Source organism: Mustela nivalis (assembly GCF_964662115.1).
Source record: "Mustela nivalis genome assembly, chromosome: 20".
NCBI classification, from domain to species: Eukaryota; Metazoa; Chordata; class Mammalia; order Carnivora; family Mustelidae; genus Mustela; species Mustela nivalis.
Window position 1 is genome coordinate 15302127 of NC_139039.1, and position 6894 is coordinate 15309020.

At 35.0% G+C, this 6894-nt stretch overlaps 1 pseudogene across 1 annotated transcript; it reads right to left on the reverse strand.

Annotated features, from left to right (window-relative positions):
- Positions 1-3822: 3822 nt before the first annotated feature.
- LOC309855389 (large ribosomal subunit protein uL18-like) lies at positions 3823-4717 on the reverse strand (annotated as a pseudogene). Its single transcript has 2 exons — positions 4612-4717; positions 3823-4536 (listed from the first exon to the last, which is right to left on the reverse strand). The product of its transcript is annotated as a large ribosomal subunit protein uL18-like (transcript).
- Positions 4718-6894: the final 2177 nt, after the last annotated feature.

The window sequence follows — 6894 nt, forward strand, 5'->3', positions numbered from 1 at the left end:
GAATACTAAAGCAAAATGCTTACAAAACAGGTGAAATTATCTAAAAAAATTGAAGTTAATGAGAAAAACAATAATAACGTAGATAGCAGGCACTCTCTTCCCAAATTCCTGGGCTGAAAGTGGGCTTCCCATGGTCTTCATGGTAGTTAACTAGGTACACGCTTTATAGTTTAAAACTTACTTACATGTTATTTATTCCTTGCAGTCAGAGTATGTGGTAGGCATCATGATTCCCATTTTGTAAATGAGAAGACTTAAACTAGTCAGAATATGGTGGTAGAGACAAGGCTTAAAATAAGCTTCATGGAAGGGTTCAAATACGGGGTGTAGAATAGTGCTGCTTGCCTCTCGTTTCATAAGGTTTTATGGAGTATTCTGTTCTGTTGAGGTTGACTGTAACACATTTACTGTAACACTGTGAGGAGATAGCGATGTTGAATTTGATTTTCTGGAGTAGAGTGGTTTTGAACTTCCTAATGGCAAACTATTTCAAAGACCTTTTAGATGAAGATAGTGTAGCAACAGTTTTTTTTTTTTTTTCCTTTTTTGAAAAACTTTCTCCAAACAATAAAGAAAAAAATGAATGAAAACTCAATTATCAATGAAATAAGGAGATTGATGACAATCCTCAACCCTACATTTTGAAGGATAATACCACCAAATGTTCAGAAATCTGAAATGAAGTGGGTTACTGATAGCCTACATCCTTCAAAGCTCACAAAGAACGGATTTTTCCAAAAGTGCACTGTGAATGTGATTGTCAAGGTGGCAAAAGAGTGGAAGAAGGAGAGAAACAGTGGTCACTTGAGGCTAAGAGCAGGCCACTAATATCTCCTGAATGTTGAAAAGGAAAGGGAAATATTTTTCAGTGTCACCAATGACAAAAGAAAATTCAGAAAACATTACTTGATATGAATATTTTATTGCATGAGAAACTGTTGTTGAACAGGGAGACTTCAGAACCTAAAGTTGGTAGTAGTACAGCTCAGTTTATAAAGCAAGAATGAGTAAGCACATTTTTATTTTCAGTAATTTGTTACTGGAAACTTACTTTCCTTTCCTATCCTGCATGAGCTTACTGGTTTGTGGCTGATGATCTAGGAAGCTCTAAGGTCACACTGACATGTAGAAGGCTTAAGCTTTGTTTTAGGTCAGAGTCAGCATTTCAAGGAAATCAATACAATTTGACATTTTGGTTATGTGACTGGGAGTGTTTGGTCTAGTGTTTGGTCTAGGGGTACCTTCAAGTTGTGGTCTCTATTTTAGTTTTTATTTAACACCAAGAAAAATAAAGTGACAGAGTTGGAAAAATGTTTTGGAGGTGAGTAAGCCAAGCAAACGTGTTTGACGTTACTTCCTTCCGCACTGCCCTCCCTTCTGTTCCTGCCTTTAGTTTCCCACTTCTGGTTTGGTAAGTAGTCACCCAATACATGAATAATGAATAACTTAAAAAATGAACCAACATGGGATCTATCACAAAGGCTTAAAAAAGGGAAAGAATAAAGTGAAAAGTAAATGAAGAAAATACCCCACAAGAGGAATTAACCAAGGAAACAGAAGAAGAATTCAAACAGCTTTCTATTCTTTCAGAGACCTTTCTTTCCCTCTTGTTCTTTTTCTCTCCCCCTCTCTGGATCCACAAAGTTACAAAGGCTTAAAAAGATACTAAAAGACTAAAAGATACTAAATGAAGTAGCAGGACTCAAGTAATAAAGGAAAGCAAAATATAAAGGCATTATAAAGACAAAAGCAATATAAAGAGAAACAAAAACAATAAAAAATTGAAATATGGGGGGTGCCTCGTGGCTCAGTGGGTTAAAGCCTCTGCCTTCAGCTCAAGTCATGATCTCAGGGACCTGGGATTGAGCCCCACATCAGGCTCTCTGCTCAGTGGAGAGCCTGCTTCCCTTTCTCTCTCTGCCTGCCTCTCTACTTGTAATCTCTGTCTGTCAAATAAATAAAATCTTAAAAAAAAAACAAATATGGGAGAATAGTGAACAGACCTAATGAAACAATATACAATAAAGTGAAAAAGAAAAAGACTACAAAAATAATTATTAATAAGGATAAACAGAGACTTTGAATATATCTTAAGCGATGCTCCTGAGCAATGGTCTCATCCAAAATGCCAGTAAGGTCCACTCTGAGGAACATTAGAGGTGACACATAGCTTTGAGCCTGAAGTCAGACTGCCTAGAAGTGGACATGTGTCTTCTCTTCCTCATCATTGCTACTTCCTCCCACCCCCAATTTAAAAATTAAAAGGAAAGTCAAAGGTGCATCTATCTAATGACCTCCATTTTCTTTGTAGAGTTGGATGTGATGTCTACTGAGACTATGTGTGGGAAAAGAGGTTTGAAAATAGTATAAAAATCTTAATATAATGGTTTTGGAGAGGGAAAAGAAATACAGTATTCTATCATATTTATTTATTTAATATTGAGGACCATGAGTTAATCTGTAGTGACTGAAATAGCATTATATTGTGATTATAACTTTTACTAGTGGTTTTTAGTATCTTGGGGATACTTGAGGAGTAGGGTAGAGTAGTTGAAAGTCAAGTTGATCTGGGGTCAAAGTTCAATATGACATGTGGGAAAGGGCAAAAGACGGGGAGTTGAAGATATTTTAAGAGATTTGTTGAAGTGGTTGACCCTGAAATCTAGATTGGATAGAGGAGAAATTAAAGACGTAAACATTTAAAGAAAAGGGAATGGCAAAGAATTCAGTTGTCAAATCACTCATCTATTGTTCACTAAATTTGAATTTTTAGTAGCATTTTTGATATTATGGATTTTCACTCTGATTCTGACTGGACCCTCCTTATCAAAGGAAGCTCTTTCTGTGTTCCTTCAATAAGTACTTGCTGAGCATTGAAAAGCAAGGGCTGGGCCCTTCCTCATTCAATGAGGAAGCACCCAAACCACTTTATTCCAAACCTGATCCCTTTTTTTGTGATCTTTATCCCATGATCGAATTATTCTCCCATGTGTGCTTATTTCTTCCTCTCTCTTCTTCTTCCTTTTTTTTTTATCATGAAGTATTTTACACACAGAAACATGCTCAGGCATTTGCATTTCTAATCTATCTCACCCTTTAATGCCATCCATTGTTTTAATTATATCTTTTCTTTTTCCAAGTTCATTAACATCTTCTTGAAAAGGTTCAACGTGGATCTCAAGGCCTAGCTGAATTATCACTGCCTAACTTCCCTGGTCACCACTTAGAATTGTTTGCCCCACTTAAAATTGTTTAAATCTAGAAAATTACCTTTTAGATAAGAGTTACTAAGCAATCATTTTTCAATTTAGTGAAGGTACACTCCCTGCCTCACTTAATAATCAGGAAAATAATTTACTATAATACAAAATTAGAATAAAGCAATAACAAGTATAAAGTTCAGAAAGGAACAATTAGTTCTGACAAGGGTAATCCAGGAAGGCTCCATGTAAGAAGATCAATTTGTTGATGACAGAGATAGTGGGGAGAAGAGGAAAGTAAGACAGTTTGAACAAGGACATTAAAATATGAGAACCTAACTAAGTTTGTATATTTAAAGATAAAATTTTTAAATGCATTTCCACAGTATTTTATGGTCTATAATATTTTTGAATACTCCAGTATATAATATATAGATTGTTTTTGTTTTGTTTTACACACTGTTGACCAGTTAATGTTTAATATATTCTTTTTTTTTCTTGTTTTTTCTTTCCCCACTTTTTGCTGAGTAAATTGTTACTATTGTTTTTATCTGAAAAATCACCATAGAAAATTGTGGTTTGGTTTATTACTTCTCAGTAGGATGCTTCTGAGTTCAAGGAAGCTTGCCTTCTTCTATGCTATTTTATCTTTCTTCTGGGCAAGAGACATGTTGGCATGGTTCCACCTCTTCTTTTTAACTTCTTTCTTAGGCTTCTTTTCATAGACTGGGTTCTTCAGTATAGCAGTATGAGCTTTCTTATACATTTCCTCCTACATATCTGGAGTTTTATTTGAGAGAATTGTTTCTTATAAACATCCTCATCTTCTTCAATTAGGTAATACATATAATCAACTTTCTGACCCATGATGTGGTTCTGTATGGAATTCCTTGTTTTCTGAATCATAACCAGGGAATTGTTTGGTATTGTGAGGGAGAGACAAGCCTCCATCCAATAGCTCCTTTGAGAGACCCAAAAAATTTATTTCCATTAGTAGTTCTGTCAAACCCAGCATCCAAATAGCAGGTGAAGGCACCAGGTCGACAATCAGTGTTTTCTGCACGGTATTCATCTCCAGTCACTTGGACTTGGTCTTCATAATCTTGTCCATGCCAAACCTACTGAGAAGCCTGCAGGCCAGCAACAGATCAGTACAATACAATGCAGTATAATTTGCCAGGCCAACCTTCATATTACACTTTGGGGCTTCATGAGCATGAGCTACACAAGCTATCATTTATTCCCTCTGTGGGCATAAGCAATCTGACAAATGATATATCTGTTGGTGACACGAACTATCATCCTGTAGTTAGGTGTATTATTCTTATTTTATAAACTATACTTATATATAATATATATATTTATTATATTTATATATAATATAAAATATACTTATTTTATCCTGAATTACAAACATTTCCAAGCATAATAATCAGTTTACCCTCTTGTCTTCTTCTAAATTTCACCTGCTATCTCTTGAAACAAACCTTATTCTTGACAACTTTATCAAACCACATCTGCAGGAGAGAGACTGGTGTCCTCAGTTTACCACAGACCAGCAGGCCCAGCAAGACTCTGGTGGGGGGTGGGGATGGGCAGTTAATGTTTGAAGTATTCCAATAAGAATATTCCCTTTGGGTGTGGTTGGTTAACATGTAGAAAAAAACAAAAACAGAAACAGTGGGCACCAGAGTGGCTCAGTGGGTTATTAAGCCTCTGCCTTCAGCTCAGATCATGATCTCAGCATCCTGGGATTAAGCCCCACATCAGGCGCTCTGCTCAGCAGGGAGCCTGCTTCCCTGTCTCTCTCTGCCTGCCTGTCTACCTACTTGTGATCTCTCTGTCAAATAAATAAATAAAATCTTAAAAAAAAAAAAAAAAGAAAAGAAAAAAAAACCAGTATTACATAGACCATGACTAAAGCTGCTTCATCTATTCTGGTCTCTCTCTCAAATAAAGCAATATATTTTATTAGATGAACACTATTCATTTCACCAACAAAAAATCAAACATGTAAATTGGGTAGCACGAGTTTTTATATCTATACTTAAACATTATATAAGGATCTAGTAAATGCAGTGCCTCAAGTTTTCAGAATGGCTCTGCATGGCTAGAATTCTGGATCCAATCCTGTGTCTAGGAGATTGCCATAAATTTTTTGGTGCCTGACTCAAAAGACTAGCTGTATATTTCTTTTTTAATATTGTAATATTTGCCTCAAATGATCTTCTCATAGAAGAACTACATTGAAGCATATAAAATGGACTGTATGACTGTGGTGTGAGAGTGGTGGGATTCCATGTTACATTTATTTTCATTATAAGTTACTCCACGGTAGCAACTCTATAAAGAGTAATTACTCACCTGTCTTTAAATATAGGCGGTTACCAGTATTTACCAAAAATAATCCAATAATTAGGAACAACCAAACTTAAATAGTTTATAATGACAATTGTTAAGAAAATAAGTAATCTGGTATTAAGATCAGGCCTCTTGTTACTGTTTAGGAAGATAATAAATCCATGACCCTTTAGCATACATAAAAAAGTAATTTTTAGTAGAATTTTCAAAACATTCCTAATTCAGAGTTTTTGACTGGGCCTGTTAACTTTAATTTATTCTTTAATTCATTCATTCAACTTTATTTATTGGATCCTACTTATGTGCTATACCCTTTCTAGGGGCCAGGGGTAAAATGGAGAATAAGACTGACAAGGTCCTTGCTTTCACAGCTCTTATATTGTATTGTAGCACAAGACTTTCAGTGTTCAAGCATTCTAAATAAGACTTCCAACTATTCTCTCTGTTTTCCATGTGATTATTGAGAAATGAAACAAAATTTAGTTTTGCATCTATATATTTTTTTCTTTAAGAATTTAGTACATTACCAATACACATTCACCAAAGCAACTTGTTTTTTTCTTGGTTAAAAAACTGGTACTCTTATCAAACAAATAGATGTTTAAATTGTATATTTTCAACAAGTGCTGGGCAGTGTTTATGGAAACATAAATATGAATGTGCAATGCACTATCCTAAGAAAAGGGAGGATTCAAAAGTAGTGAAAGAAAATTTCCTGTTCTATAGTCATTTGTACTTAAGGTGGGTTGGTAATTCTCTTCAGGATCAGGTCCATAAGCTCATCAAGCTTTTGATCTCTTTATCAACAACAACTTAAAATTTAGCCTTTGTATGGTTACAACATTACCTTTCTAAGTTCATGTCACCTGGATCATAAGATCTGCAAGGATTTTCTTCCTTTCAGTCGGTTGCCTTTTACTTTTGCTGATAGTTTCCTTTCCTGTGCAGAAGCTTTTTATTTTGTAGTCCCAATGGTTTATTTTTTTGTTAGGTCTTCTTAGGCAAGGGAAATAATCTAGAAAAAAATGTTGCCAAGGCTTATGTCCAAGTTATTACTGCCTATGTTTTCTTCCAAGAGTTTTTTGGTTTTGTGGTTTCATATCTCACATTTAGGTTTTTAATCCATTTTAAGTTTATTTTTGTATATGGTGTTAGAGAGTGGTCCAGTTTTATTCTTTTGTATGTAGCTTTTCCATTTTTTCAGCATGATTCATTGAAGAGACTCTTTTGCCATTGCTTGTTCTTGCCTCCTTTGTCATAGATTAATTGAGCACATAGCTGTGGGTTTATTTCTGGATTTTCTATTCTGTTCCATTTATCTATTTGTCTTCTT